General features: G+C 35.7%; 1 long non-coding RNA gene across 5 annotated transcripts in view; it reads left to right on the top strand.

Moving 5' to 3' along the window:
- LOC140639040 (uncharacterized) overlaps positions 1-16,727 on the top strand; it is a 187,616-nt gene that overhangs the window by 53,120 nt on the left and 117,769 nt on the right. For 3 of the 5 annotated variants that reach the window (XR_012035917.1, XR_012035921.1, XR_012035920.1), the window contains exon 6: positions 1,309-1,385. This is a non-coding gene — a long non-coding RNA (uncharacterized lncRNA). Of the gene's footprint in view, positions 1-1,308; positions 3,860-16,727 lie in introns of those variants that run through there. The other 2 variants (XR_012035916.1, XR_012035918.1) reach the window with 1 other exon arrangement.

Genomic DNA, 16,727 nt, shown 5'->3' with positions numbered 1-16,727 from the left:
TGCTACGATACAGATAAATCTTGGAAATATTATGCTTGCCCAGTGAAAGAAACCAGACACACAAATATTTATTTGAAATGTCCAGAATTAGTAAACTAGTTGAGACAAAAAGTAGATTAGTCATTGTTAAGGAATCATGAGAAGGGGAAACAGAGAGCGAATGCAAATAGGTATAGTTTATTTTTAGGGTGACTGAATGTTCCCAAGTTAGATAGTGGTGATGGCCTTTTTTTTTTTTTTTAAGATTTATTTATTTATTTATGATAGACATAGAGAGAGAGAGGCAGAGACACAGGAGGAGGGAGAAGCAGGCTCTATGCCGGGAGCCCGACATGGGACTCGATCCCGGGACTCCAGGATCGGGTCCTGGGCCAAAGGCAGGCGCCAAACCACTGAGCCACCCAGGGATCCCCTGGTGATGGTCTTAAATCTTTGTGAATATACTAAAAGTCACTGAATCTTACACATTAAAAGGTGTATGAATTATATATCAATAAGAAAATAATCAATAGGCACAATAGTATCCCATTCAAGGCAAGAAAGATCCCAACAATTTTCTACCACATCTGACATTCTCATTATTAACTAGAGTTGAAAACAAATGTTAACATTAAGCATCATTTGGAAGGAGTCAGTTTCTTAAGTTATTAGTTTTCTGAGGTGGATAAACATTTTTGTGACAGGAGAAGGCTGAACATCCAGAGCACGAGGAAATGTCCATTACTGGGATACAAAAGTGAAAAAGTTCTGGGTCATCTATTATGGACAGTCTGAAAAAGTCGTCCTCTTCTGACAGAAGAAGAGAGATTAATTAAAGAATACAGGATCAGAAAAAAAAATTTAAAAAAAAAGGAGAATACATTATAAAGTAGTCTTCACTGTCACCAAAATTTTGCCCAGACCTAACACTGCTCAGGAAGATATTTCTCACAAAGTCATTCCTTACGCTTTAAGAAGCAGTGTATTAAAATAAAATATTTTTCTTATAAATAAATAAAATCTTAAAAAAAAAAAAAAAGGGCGGGGGGCAGCCCGGGTGGCTCACGGTTTAGCGCCACCTTCAGCCCAGTCTAAGCCCAGGGCCTTATCCTGGAGACCCAGGATGGATCCCACATCAGGCTCCCTACATGGAGCCTGCTTCTCCCTCTGCCTGTGTCTCTGCCGCACTCTTTCTTTCTCTCTCTCTCTCTCTGTATCACTCATTAATAAATAAAATCTTAAAATATATATTTTTCTTATGTTCTGTTTTGCATATTACAAACATCACACAGCACCTTTTGTCTGACTCTGTAACTTTATGTCTTCTAGCCTTGTCTCAAGTTCTGCAAACGGATTCTTCACCTCAGGTGTATTAAGACTGTAGAATAATTACACAGGTGTAAAAGGTAAGGTAAAGGAGATTTTTCATAATGTCCAGTTCATAAAAAATTGTTTGCTCTATACCTATAAGGCTCATACTATGCTTATCAGGGGAAGCTTGAAGGAAAAATTTCCCTGGGCTGTTCATTCATCATGAATTACACAAAATCCTATCATGCTCCTGTGACTAATATGCAGTAGTAACATTATTTTAGAGTTACACTCTTACTGAGAAATGTCCACTTAGAGAAATAAACTTTTAAGTCATGTCTACATGAACATAAGGAGTGTGAAAAATTGTATCGAATCCATGGCCTATCTTAATTAACATTCTGTAAGTCGTAATACCAGGTCACTGCCTTTGGCACAGCGACAAAATGTAACCCAGAAAGGAGAAATGACCATTTTTGTTTGGGTTTGTTTGTTTGTTTGTTTTTTTCCCAACAAGATGATGTTATGGTTATACAGTCACAGCCTAACAGACCAATTAAGTAGAATATTCAGTTAAGTTATCCCGAAGGAGGATGCTGAATATATAGACGAGAGAGCATTTTACGTGGATTCAAACAAACTTAGTCCCAGGGCTTGGCATTAAAATACAATACCATACTCTGTGTGCAAAAGGCTCTGACACAGAAAATTGTTTTCTTCCTTCCTCCCTTCTTCCCTTCCTGCAACTCCCTCCCTCTCTCCCTCTGTATTTTTTCTATTCAATTCCTGTCTAAACCAACCCGGTCTAAGAATACTTTCTTGAAAGTGTCATTGCCATTATCTGACTGTCTCCTAAAGGAGGCATGGACTACAGTCTAAAGAGTCAGTACTTCTTCAAAGCAGTTTCAAGAGTCCAGAATAGAGCCATCTTTTTTTTTTTTTTTGTCTTCTTAGAATAGAGCCATCTAACAGAACTTTCTATAATGATAGAAATGCTCTAAATATGCACGTCCCATGAATTGCACTACTGAGCATCTGAAGTACAATTTTGGGCTCAAATTTTTAATATAATTTCATTTATATATGACTAGTGGATGCCATTTTGGACAATGCCATTTTGGAATTTTCTTTTAACCTTAATACTTAAAATTATATGAATACATATATATTTACATTAAAATGTGTATTATACATAAGTATATATAAATAAAATCTTTAAAAACTCATATTTAAGTATATATGATATGTCTTATATGCTTAACATATTTAACATATATAAATATATAATATTCATTATCAACTCTCAGGACTTCTAGATATGATATGAAAAGAACAGAGGTATAATTGTTTAGAATATAAAAGTGAATCCATACAGGAGATAGCAGACAAAAATTATTAGGGATAAAATAAATAGCATAAATTCTGTCTAGCCTTTGGATTCTCTTTTGGTTTGGTAGCTTAAAAATCTCCAATTTCAGCCAAGTCCAGATTACATGAGCTGCAGGTGGCCTTCACATTCTTGGTCTGTTGGGCAAAGTTGTGGGGATAACCTCAGGAAGGTTGAATGATGCCATGAAACACAGCAGAATACATGTAGAACTAATTTCAAATTCAGGAGGCCCCAACAAGGCCAGCCCTGGATTAGGCAGGAAGGGTTTGGCCAAACTTAAACTTTGGTTTGGCCAAACTTAAACCCTTTGGAGCCTAACCTGGAATTAAAATGCTCAGAACAATGCTAGGAAACTTGCAGATATGAAGACTGAGAAAATACAGACTGAGTGAACAAAGACCCTACTGCTTGCTATTTGGAAGTGTACTTTTTTTTTTTTTTTTTTTTTTTTTTGTAATGTATGCTGCAAACAAAGGTGAGAACAAATTTAGAGAGATTCTCTAGTAACAGTGAAAACCTGCAGGTGAATATTTAATCTCCACAGCAGGCTAAAGATTTTAATTATAAAGCTCCCTAAATCCTTAGACCACATCTGCCATGGATTTGGATAGATTTCAGCTCAGCTCTGTTCTCCTGTCCCTCCCTGCTTTCCTTTAATCAAACTACTGTGTTTCAAGATAGAACATATCATTTTATTGGTGACTGTTTTCTATTGTTTTGTAATACTCTTCCAAACATTTAAAGCTACATTGAGAAAATTTTTCTCTCAATCCTTGCAATTAATACGAATTTTTCTTCTAAATCCACATAACACTCCAAATAGCAACTGGTTTAATAAATAGAATTTGGCACCTAAGAGCACTGTGAAGACATGGCCCATCTATCTCACCCAAAAGGATTGGTTAGATGTATTGAGAAATCGTAAAGCTACTGGATGTTAACATAGTCTCTAGAATTTTTAAAAAATCAATACTGTAAATTATTTTGCTCAATATGTAGTCTTTATAACTGAGACTTAATCTGAAAGTTTTAGAAAAAGCAAAAATAAAAAAACATTTTTGACGACTTTTCATGTCCTGCCATGGCTTAAATTTGTGGCATATTTAATCCTCTCAACAAACTGTTAGGACGTATTATTAACCCATTTCACAAATGAAAAAAAAAAAAAAAGGCTCAAAACAGTTTTAAAATGTGCTCTAAATCAAGCAGCCACTTAGGTGCCTGAGCTAGAATAAGAATGTAAGTAAAGCTCTAGGAATTTTAAGTATTCCACCAGAAGAGAGCAAACTCAATTGTTGAATTTATCTATGGCCAGGTGTTTCCAAAGCTACTTGTTTGGTTGATTTCTGGACTTTCCTTTTTAAGGGTGAATATATTATTATTCATTGGTATGTAACAAACTACTATAAAAATATAGTGGTTTAAAACAACCACCATTTATAATCTCTCTCTTTCTGTTGATGAGGATTCCATAGTGGTTCATTTAGTGGTTCTATCTCAAGAATTAATATGAAGCTGCAGTTAGATACTGTATGGGGCTGTAGTTACCAGACTGCTTGACTTGGGCTTGGGGTCCATTTCCCAGGGGGTTCTTTCAAATGCAACTTGGAAAACTGGTGCTGGCTATTGGATGGGAATGACACACAGTTCCTCTCTACATGGGCTTCTCCACAGAGCTACTTGAATATTCTCATGGCATGGTAGCTTACTGACTTGTCCCTAAGCAAGTGATCCAAGAAACCAAGGCAGAAATTATAATGCCATTTAGCTTCCAAAATCATGTATCATGGCTTTCACTTTATACTATTGGTCCCCCAGAGCAAACCCTGATTCAGTGAAGGAGAGTAAGAATTCTGGGGGAAATGGATCGTTGAGCACTATATTGGAGGTTGGTTACTGCAGTTCTTTTATATAAATCTTTTAATGGCAATCCTTTTAAAATGTGTTATTCATGTTCATGCAATAGAAAATAGTATACTTTAAAAAATAACTTTTCTTTTTTTATGAGGTCAAGGCATTATGAACATCAATGTAGTATTGTGTTGTAGAACAATGAGAATTTCAGAGATAACTGAGGTATGAAGGGACAAGTGGTCCTTCCTGGAACAAAGAGAGAGTTATTTAATTGACATTCCTTTGTTATATTGTTATATGACCTTAATATCAGAAGGGTGTTTAAGTGTGCCCTTTCACTAAATGCCCCCAAACTACATTTCTGTTTTTATTAATACATTTTCTCCTCTTTTCCCCCAGTGACAATTTCTGTACTTTGCCATCGCTTTATATGGCTACCAGAGGTTCCATATCATGCCACTTCAGTTGTTTCTATTTCTGTTTGCACTGTCAGCAAATTACTTCTCTATAGCTTCTATGTTCACTTATTTCTCTTTTCCCACCCCTTAAAACATTTCTTAGCCTTGGAAAGAGCAGGATTTAAAACATCAAACTCTAGTTCAGGGTAATGTCTTCTTAACTGTCCAATTACATGATAACCTCTGTCATCTTTCAGTTGTCTGGTTTTTTTTTGTGTGTGTGTGTTCATCAAACAATGCAAGTTGGGTCTTTATTATATAACCATTATGTTGATGAAGCATAATATTCAAAGTTCAATAAGGAACCAGCTTAATTCTCCCACCTCCATATCCACTGGCACTGCCTATTCAAATCTACTTTGTGGATCTAATTTGTTACCATCTCTAGATGAGTATTGGGCATAATTTGGTCACTCTTAGATGACAATAATAATAACAATATCCTCTAGTAATTTTGAGCCACCAACTATAATGTTCATTCCATAGTATGATCAACTTTGAACTTCACTCAAAGTAAACACTTCCCCTCTCCTTCAACTCAACATGGTCCTAGGTGGGAATTTTCCAATAGGAGAAATTTTACAGTAGGAGAAAATTATTCATTTTTCCCTGTGTCCCTAGCTTGTATTTTCTCCTCCTCCCCAGCTTGCTAACAGAAGTTTCTTATCCTTTGGGTTAAGGAAAGAGAAGGAAGAGCAGTAAGAGGCAGAAAAATGTCTTCTTGATTTTTACTCTTTTGAGTAGGTGCCAAGATTCTCTTAGCCTGGCACTGTTTAAAGTTTATTCTTCTTCTCCTGGTACTTTGGTGGGTTCCTGGGCTGCCTTCCTTCACGGGTAAGGTAGATAGAAGAATAGCACCCCTCCCAAAGATATCCAGGTCCTAATTTTCAAAAACTGTGATTATGTTACTCTACATGGTTAAAGAAACTTTGCAGATGTGATTAAATTAAGGATCTTGAGACAGGGAGATAATCCTGGGTTATCTGTGTGAGTTTGATGTCCTCACAAGGGTTCTCATTAAAGGAGGAGACAGTAGGGTCCAAGACACAGGAGGCAATATGTCAATGGAAGAGAGGGGACAGAGAGATATTTGACTTTGGAAGTACAGGAAGGAGACACAACTCCACTCAGGTGGCCTCTAGGAGCTGGAAAAGACAAAGAGACAGATTATTCTCTGGAAGTCTCCAGAAAGAATATAGTTTAGACAAGTTAGACTTCGGACTTATACAACTGCAAGAGAACAACTTTGTGTTGTTTTGAGACACTACATTTGTGGTAATTTGTTACAGCAACAATAAAAAACTAATACAATTGAGACTCTCTGAACTATAATTGCTCTAACGCAGATCAATGAATTTTCTCCAGAGGATTGTCTTAAGACTCCTGACTCAGCCTTTGAGCAGCCACTAATATGCTATCAGGCTATGTCTGGTGAGGCCTAGTCATTTCTCTAGGTGGCCTTCATGGGCAAGATTTAGGACAATCCCAGAGTGCCTCCCTAGCATTATGCCCTCCTGAAATGAACCTCTGGCTGGTAGATGGAAATGCAGTGACTTCTTCCACTTTGTTTGTTCATCCACCTTCTTGCCCTTCACCTTTTTCTAGTGTGAGTCCCCCATGTTCCATGGAACTGGTATCAGAACACCTCTATCAGATCTAAAATAAGATTAAAGGAATTCTTTCCCCTTCCTCACCGACAACTTCCATTGAAGAAAATTCTCTCTTCAAATTATAATTTCTCAGTCTCTTCATTGAAAAATAAAAAAGTTACAAAATCTGTTTTCTATTATATGTAACCTAGCCCCTTACTTTTGAATATTAAACTCCTTGCCAGCTATGTTGCTGGTTATTCAACTGTAACTGAGTTGTAAAGAGTCCCATTTTAACATCCTGTTATGATTACATCATCAATCTGGATCAGCCAATAAGAAAACCAATACACAGAAAAAACTCCCTCAAATTAAAAAGCAGTCCTTAATCTCTAACTCTATCCATAGATAATTATTCTTTCTTAATACACAGTTCTAAAACAAGGCAATGATCTAATTTCCCAAAACATATTATCTTGAAGACAGCAAGCTGTATCTCTGGCCACCAGAAGTAAATAAAAGGACAGTCCTAGGAAGTAACAGCTGACAGTTAAACTGCAGAGAGGAAGGCATTTTTATTTTTTATTTTTTCAAATTTTATTGAAATATAATTGAAAACATTGTGTAAGTTTAAGGTATACACATAAGGATTTGATATACATATATATTGCAAAATGGTTACCACTACAAAGCTATGTAACACATCCATCCCCTTACATAGTTACTGTGTGTGTGTGTGTGTGTGTGTGTGTGTGTGTGTGGTGAGAACTTTTAAAATGTACTGTCTTTGCAACTTTCAAATAAACAATAAAATATTTTAACTGTGGCCACCATGCTATATATTATACCCCCCAAAACTTATTCATGTTATAAGTGGAAGTCTGTACCCTTTGATCATCTTCATCCATTTCTGCCACCAAACCTCCTACCCTTAACAACCATCAATCTGTTCTTGCTTCTACAAATTTGTTTTATTTTATATTCTACATATAAATCAAATTATAAGTATTTGTCTTTCTATCTCCAACTTATTTCACTTAGCATAATGAAGGTTCATCCATGTTATTGCAAACAGAAGGGTTTCCTTATTTTTTTAAGGGCAAATAATATTCCATTGTATCTATGGAATACGATATATCAGATGTATTGTATGCACATTTTCTTTGTCTGCTCATCCATCAATGGGCACCTAAGACCATAAGAGACTACTATGAATAAAAATATACCAACAAATTGGACAGCCTAGAAGAAATACCTAAATTTCTGGAAATATAATCTACCAAAAATGAATCATGAAGAAATAGAAAATCTGAACTGACAAATAACAAGAACATTGAATCAGCAATCAAAAACCTCCCAAAACACAAGTCTAGGAGAAGTGGTTTCACTGATAAATTCTACCAAACCTTTAAAGATCCTTCTCAAACTCTAGAATAAATTGAAGAGGATGATACACTCCCAAACTTATTTTACTAAGCCAGCATTATCCTGACATCAAAGCTAGATAAAGACACCACAAAAAAAAAAAAAAAAAAAAACCTACAGGCCAATATTTTTGATGAATATAGATGCAAAAATTCTCAACAAAATACTAGGAAACTGAATTCAACAGCACATTAAAAGGATTACACAGCATAATCAAATGGGATTCATTTCTGGGATTCAAGGATGGTTTGAGATATGCAAATAAATAAGTGTGGTACATCTCATTAATAGAACAAAAGATAAACATTATGTGAAATCTCAATAGATGCATAAAAAACATTTGACAAAATTCAACATCCATTCAATCCAAAAACGTCTAACAAAATGGGTATAGAAGGAATATAACTCATCATAATAGAGGGAATATATGGCAGTAACACAGCTAATATCATACTCAATGGTGAAAGATTGAAAGCCCTTCCTCTAAAATGAGGAATAAGATAAGGATGCCCACTCTCACCAGCCCTATTCAACATAGTACTGGAGGTCCTAGCCAGAGAAATCAGACAAGAAATAGAAATAAAAGACACCCAAATTAGAAAGGAAGAAGAAGCAAAATAGCCTCTATTTGCAGATGACCTGATCTGGTATATAGAAAAATCCTAAAGACTCAACCAAAAAAGCTATTAGAATACATTCAGTAAAGTTGTAGAATAATAAATATACAAATATCACTTACATTTCTATACCTTAACAATGAATTACCTGAAAAGTAAAGGGGAAAAAAATCCCATTTACAATAGCATCAAAAATAATAAAATTCTGAGGAATAAATTTGCTCAAAGAGATAAAAGATCTATATTGAAAACTATAATACATTTATTTAAAAACCTGAAAGAAGGTGCAAACAAATGGAAAGATATCTTATGTACATGAATTAAAAGAATTAATTTTATTAAAATGTCCATGCTACTCAAAATATTTACATATTTGATACAATCCTATCAAGATTCCAATAGCTTCTTTTACAAAAATAGAAACAAAACCTTAAAATTCACAAAAGTCCCCAAATAGCCAACAGATCCTGAAAAAGAAGAGCAAAGCTATAGACATCACTCTTCCTAATTTCAAACTATATTACAAAGCTAAAGTAATAAAAATAGTATGATACTGGTATAAAAACAGATACATAGACCAATGAAAAAGAATCAAGAGCCCAGAAATAAACTCAGGCATATATGATCAATTAATAGATATGGTCAATTAATATTTGGCAAGGGAACTAAAAATATTCAATGGAGAGAAGATAAGTTTCTTCAGGAAATGGTGTTAAGAAAATTTGATATTCAAAAGCAGGAGAATGAAACTGGACAGCTATCTTATGCCACTTCCCCCCAAAAAAACCTCAAAATGGACCAAAGCCTTAAATGTAAGACCCCAAATCCTAAAACTCCTGGAGGAAATATAGAGAAAAGCTCATTGACACTGGTCTTGGCAATAAATTTATGGGTATGACACCCAAAGCATGAACAACAAAAGCAGAAATAAATTGCATCAAACCAAAATGCTTCTCAACAAAATGAAAAGATAACTTAAAAAATGGGAGAAAATATTTGTAAACTACATATCTGATGTGGTTAATATCCAAAATATATAAGGAACTCAAAAAACTCAATCGCAAAAGAAACCCTAAACATTCCAATAAAAAATGGGCAGAGAATCTGAACAGACATTTTCCCAAAGAAGACATTTAAGTGACCAACAAGTACAGGAAGAAGTACTCAACATCACTAATTACCAGAGAAATACAAATCAAAACCACATATATGTATATAAGGGAATACTACTCAGCCATTAGAAATGACGAATACCCACCATTTGCTTCGATGTGGATGGAATTGGAGGGTATTATGCTGAGTGAAATAAGTCAATCGGAGAAGGACAAACATTATATGGTCTCATTCATTTGGGGAATATAAAAAATAGTGAAAGGGAATAAAGGGGAAAGGAGAAAAAATGAGTGGGAAATATCAGAAAGGGAGACAGAACATGAGAGACTCCTAACTCTGGGAAACGAACAAGGGGCAGTAGAAAGGGAGATGGGCGGGGGGTGGGGGTGACTGGGTGATGGGCACTGAGGTGGGCACTTGACGGAATGAGCACTGGGTGTTATTCTATATGTTGGCAAATCGAACACCAATAAATTGAAAAAAAATCAAAACCACAGTGAGATAGCATCTCACACCTGTTAGGATGGCTACTACTAAAAAGACAAGAGATAGCAAGTGCTGGCAAGGATGTGGACAAAAGGGAACCCTTGTGCACTGTTGGTAGGAATGTAAATTGGTGCAGTCACTGTGAAAAACAGTATGGAGGGTCCTCAAAAAAGTTAAAAGTACCATTTGGTACATTTCTGAGTATTTATTGAAAGGAAATGAAATCACTATTTTGAGGAGATACCTGTACTCCTTTGTTCATTAGAGTATTATTTCCAATAGCTAAGCATGGGAAATCATTTTTACAAAGTAAGCAGGCTCAAAAATAAGCAGTGTGAGTTAACGTCCTATGGCAGTGGATGTTCATAACACTGAATCGCGTTCAAGGGGAAAAAATGCTAAATTTACAAACACAGGCTCATGTACAATTGATTTTAGGACAAAGCCTATCAAGGGGTGCCTGCTTGGCTCAGTTGCTTAAGCATCCTTCTCTTGATTTCAGCTCAGTTCATGATATCAGGGTTGTGGGATCGAGCCCCACTTTGAGCTCTACACTCAGTGGGGATTCTGCTCCAGATTCTCTCCCTTTCACTCTGCCCCTCCTCCCACTCATATTCTCTCTCTCTCAAATAAATAAGTAAATAAATTTTTAAAAAGCTTATCAAAATGTCTAAAAAAATTATTGTATGGAATCTTTTTACATCATAGTGTGTGTGAACACATTTGTTACTTACATGGGGTGAAGCAGTAGGAATAATAGCTAATTACTGAATGATTTCTTCAGGGATAGTTATTAATACCATATATAATAATATGTATATAAATACTATATACTAATCATATATATATATATGATTTTATTTCATTCTAATGCAACTCTGTTGAGGGAAATTGTATAACTTGGGGCTTAGGAAAATTGTATAACTTGGGAAATCTCAGAGCTAAGAAGTAGAGGCTAAATTCAGAATGAGAGAGACTGACTTTAAATTCTTGCACCTCCCATATAGTAGGCATGATATGTATTGTTATAACATTTTTTAAGGAAAAGATCCCAGAGTTTGCAGACATTAAATATTTTGCCCTAGATCATATGACCAATATGCTAGAATAAAAATCAAAACCTCTTGATTTCTCATTCATTTTTTCATCTCACTATACATGTTTCTTCAGTCTTTATAGGAATTGCCCTAATCCTTAACACATAGATACATGAAATTCTTTACTACTACTGTAGTATAGAAACATTTATTAATTAACCAGTACTATTTTCCCCCTTTCTCTCTCTGAAGGTTAGGAGACATTTCATTGCTTCAGAGGAGAATTTATTTACAAGAGAATCAAAGAATAAAAGAGTCCGACTCTTGGTTTTGACTTTCAAGAGCAGTATTCCAGTTATGAAACAATAACAAAAAAATTTAATTTTTGATCACCAGAGCTAGTATCCCTTGACCCCTGGAAACTAGATACATGTATCAGGGTGTGGATAATATTGGAGTAGAGACATGGTGAAGAGGGGTATGAGCGTGGTGGAGGGGTAGGATCCCAGAACTATGGGATCCCACATACAGATCAACTGGACAGGAACAAAACCTGCTCAAGCAATCGTCTAGCTCTTCACAAAAAACTATCTCTGTCAATACCACTAGGGAGCCAGATCAGCACCTTGAGGTTTAATCTCCACGTAAGTGGGCCCAGTAAAATACCATTACCAAAGAGCTTTAATAGCTGTCCTTCCTGTTGTAGTCCAGAAAACATGTCTTCCTGAGAAGAGCCAACTCTTCTTGTTAATCAAGAGGAGTGATACCTAAGTCATGGGACGGTGCCCAGCTGACATTCAACTATTCCTCTTGCTGAACGCCACCTAAAATGGCCTATGATACTGAATGCCCTCTCCCCAATGCAAATCCTCACCCAAGGCAAAAAATACACTGTGGGCCTCAAAGAGGAAGTGACCACATGGAACAGATATCCAACTCTACCCCCAACCAACCCCACTTCCACACACACTGATGCACTAGACTAAATGAGACTGCAGTCAAACTGAGCTTTTCTTCCAAAGTCCACTAGCAGTGAAACAATTGCTTAGCTAGTGTCTTTGGAATGTCTTATATCTACTCCTCCTTGTTAGAGTATTCCATAAGTGTAAGGACCATACCTTTCCTTTTTTCATTAATTCTCATTATTTATAACATGAGCTTTGGAGCAATTAGCTCATTGAATGTCTGACTGGCAGCTTAACTGGAGAATATCAGAACCTATACAAAAATGCTGATTACAAGGCAGAACTCCCCATTCTCTCTCTGACCACAGCATTTAAAAAAATGGGAAATCTATAACAGTATAACAAAAAACTCTAAGAAGGGCACTTTGGCTTAGTTGATAAAACGGGAGTGAGGTTTATCCTCTGGGCCCCTAATTCCCAAAGCACAAGGTACACTCCACTAAAGGAAATGATCAATTCTCCATCCTCACAAGGTAGTATTAACCAAGTATTAATCATCTTCAGCAGAGCAGGAGCATTTCTATTGCCTATTTCTCCTTCTCTTTTGGTCTTACGTCTAGCTATTCTTAGTTCACCAATTTCCAACCTTTTTTTTTTTTTTAATAGAAAAGTAAAGCTACCTTTAAAATTACTGTTCTCAAGGCTTCTCTCTCAGGGTTTTTGTTTTGATTTGTAATCTTGTTATTTAACTTTTACAAAGCAATTGGGATTATGTTTTATGTTTTCTAACAAGACTTGTCAAGAATGACATGAGTCTTACCTTAATGGCAGGAAGCTGGAGGACGTCACCTGACCTGCAAGAGGCTGGAGACATTTAATGTAAACAGTCACACTAGCTAATTTTGTGCAGCTTATAAATTCCAGTTTTATTCACTTTCTAAACACCCCTTCCACAAAATTCCAAGTCAGACTTCATTCTTTATCTGTCAGCTCTGACTCCAAAGTGCTCTGTTAGATTCCAGACGTAAAGAGAAAGCAATCACAGAGCTTTTGTGTTCTCAGAAGGCCACTCTCACAAAAGACCTCAAATTCTTGAATACAACTCCTTGAAACTTTCAAAATGGATTTAGTAATTGGTTAAGAGGAAAACCAATTCAGATAGAAGTTAAAATTTTAAATGAGATGAGAACAGTATAGTCATCTTACTTGTTCCAGCTATTTTTCAGGCTCTTCTTCAAAAGAGTTAAAAATCTTGTTAAAATCTCTGGTAACATTTTATTTTGTTCATATATTGATGCTTCAGGTATATAAAATTTGATTAAAAGACTGATCCAATCCAGTACTTTCATCAAATCAGTTTGAAGGATGTATGTTCATCCTGCTTCTTACAGGTCTATCTATATTTGGAAAAATAATAATGAATAATGCAATTACAAGATACTGACTGAAGTAGTTGTAGATACAGCATCCCCTTGTGCTTCCCAAACTGACTTACAGTAAAATATTTAAGACAGATTTGCAAGAAAAGTTGACACTTATATGACAATGTCTAAATTAGTTGCCCAAAGTTTCTTTTATGCTTAAAATTTGAGGGCAGAGGATATTGGTAGCAAGAGATGCAGTAGAGGTTCATAAAAAAAGAAAAAACGCAGAAGAACCAGTTCTATATAGAAATAGGCTGGCCATTGTTTTAGAGCTTGCATCTCAAGATCTCAAGTTACAGTTCTGAGCAGAATCTAGGTTGCTAGATTCTATCAGCTATTTTTAATTCTTCAGATTTGTTTCCTTGTCGCTGTTATTTTTCTGATAGTTTGGTTCAAGCACCAGGCATCTTTCACACTCTGGAGGGTGCTCTGGAGAGCTCTGGAGCCAATTACATCATCATACTACCAGCAGTGTTTCAACATAAAGTCCAATTTATAAATGAGGCCACAGAGTCACCAAGAGGTCAAATGACATATTCAGTCTTCATGGAGTGTCCCTGCCAAGTTTAACATTTACCTTAGAAGTCCACATTATCACACTTGAGAGCTTTACTCAAGCCCAGAACTCTGAAACTAAACACAAATTATCCATAGTTTACAAAAGATTTCATGGACTTCTCTAATGTTATTAATGGAAAACTTGCAAAGACTTCATAAATTTGTTTTGCTAAGCAAATACTATAAATGTATATAGATATGGGAAGTTTATTAGCATAACTAATTATCTTCATCATTACCCCAGAATGAGGTATTATAGAAAAGTAACTTTTAAGTTCTAATACTTTGTTTTTATTTCAATTTTTTGATAACATATTTTTATCTAATGAAAATCTTCACCTTATAAACAGAAAATATTAACATAATTCAATTTTATCTTCATGACTCAAGGTCATTGTTATGAAAATCCTCAATGATTCTATAAGGGGAAATAGAAATGGGCTAAATTTTTTAGTTAGGATTAGTCAGCATTTATAGAGAAATTATTTCAGTTAACATGGCAGGTAAATGTGAATTCCAGTATATTACTGAAAAGTTAAAGATAGCTACCACTAGAATTCAAAATAAGATTAGATCTTAAAATCACTAGGGGAAAATTTATATAGAATTTAAAAAGGGAAAGATACCAGGAAAGCATAGAAATGCAATTAAAAACAAGGTTTTTGTACTAATTGTTTATCTTGTCACCATTTTTCAATCTTGTTCTTTTTAAAAGATTTTATTTATTTATTCATGAGAGATACAGAGAGAGAGACACAGGCAAAGGGAGAAGCAGCCTCCATGCAGAGAGCCCGATATGGGACTCGATCCCAGGACTCCAAGATCACGCCCTGAGCTGAAGGCAGATGCTCAACTGCTGAGCCACCCCAATGTTCCAATCTTGTTTTTTTAGAGTCCCTGATTATTCAGTTCCAAACTGTAGTTGATGCTGGAACAACATGGAGACCTGGGTGCCAGCACCTCCATGCAGCTGAACACCTACATGTAATGTCTGACTGCCTCAAAACTTAATTACTAATAACTTACTATTCACTGAAACTCTTACAATAACATAGTGGATGAACAGGTGTTATATTTTGTATGTTATATGAATTATATACTATATTCTTACAATTAAGTATGCTAGAGAAAAGAAAATGTTATTCAGAAATTCATAAGGAAGGGAAAATATATTTATAATACTCTATTATATTCTGGAAAACATCCATGCACAAGTGGAGCTGTGCAGTCCAAATCCATGTTGTATTAGCAACTGTCCATGTATCAGTGCACTTTCTAAATATCTCTCATTTGAGCCAAAGTAAAAAGTCAAATGTGCTCTTTAAAGTTCTATACATTTGGGGAATTTTCTAATGCCACCATTCTTCAGGGCCAAAACTAAGCAAGGCTGAAATTCAGCAGCCATCCACTTTAAGTGAGTGCCAGAAAATCATGAAAAACTGTCTGTAAACCAGGTTCAAGGTTCTGCTCTTGAGTTAGGTGGTCATAAGGAACCACCACAAAAATACAGATGAAGATCAGGAGAGAAGAGACAATTTAGAAGAATTTGTCAAAGAAATCTTGATCATGCAACTTACTTGTACTTCTTGGCCCTCTTGGAACCTGATTTCCTATACACCATTTCAACTTCTGGATAAATTGCTGCTCTGAGTACTCAACCTTATTACCTAGAGATTCAGGTAACATTGTTCTTGATGAGCAGCTGAAATTTTACTCACTTGATGTTCTCTAATTAGGCATTCATTCCCTATGATGTCCTACATGTAAACCAGGAGCTGGTTCTTCAAAATAAATAGATACTTTCAGAAGGGGGCATAGATTTTACTCTAAACTCCTAGATGTCTGTGCTATGATTCTGCTATTCAGGCTTGTAAGAGATTTCATATAGCATCTGTATTTATCACAGACATTATATGTATTGTTGGATCTACTGAATCATGAAGTCCCACAGAAAAGTGCATACATTGATTTCCAAATTTCTTGATTTTCACTCCTATCCGCTAGCCTAAACTCAAAATCACACGTCTAACTGCTGTCTCTGATTTGATGTCTAATGGAATTCTCAATTTCTGCATGTTTGAAACCAATTTTTAATTCTTACCTCCAACCCCAACTAAAGTAAGACATGTTCCGTGCCCAGTTTTTCTCAATTTTCAAAATTAAGTAAATTATGATTTATCCAGTTTTTCAAGACAATTGAAAAGTAAGAATAAAGACAGACCTTCTCACACAGCTCTTGATTATACAACTGTTACCATTCTGCCATGCTTCCACTCTGTACTATATTTTGTTTAAAGAGTCAGTGTGAGGTTTTTTTTAAAGATTTCATTTATTTATTCATGAGGGACAGAGAGAGAGAGAGGGAGAGAGAGAGAGAAAGAGAGAGAGAGAGAGAGGCAGAGACATAGGCAGAGGGAAAAGCAGGCTCCATGCAAGGAGCCCAACGTGGGACTCAATCCCGGGACTCCAGGATCACTTCCTGGGCTGAAGGCAAGCACTAAACCGCTGAGCCACCCAGGGATCACTCAGTGTGAGTTTTTAAGACATAAGTCAGATTATGTATAACTGTTCAGTATTTCTC

This window comes from Canis lupus, chromosome 1, assembly GCF_048164855.1.
Source record: "Canis lupus baileyi chromosome 1, mCanLup2.hap1, whole genome shotgun sequence".
In the NCBI taxonomy this organism is placed as follows: domain Eukaryota; kingdom Metazoa; phylum Chordata; class Mammalia; order Carnivora; family Canidae; genus Canis; species Canis lupus.
This window is presented reverse-complemented; position numbering and strand designations above follow the sequence as displayed.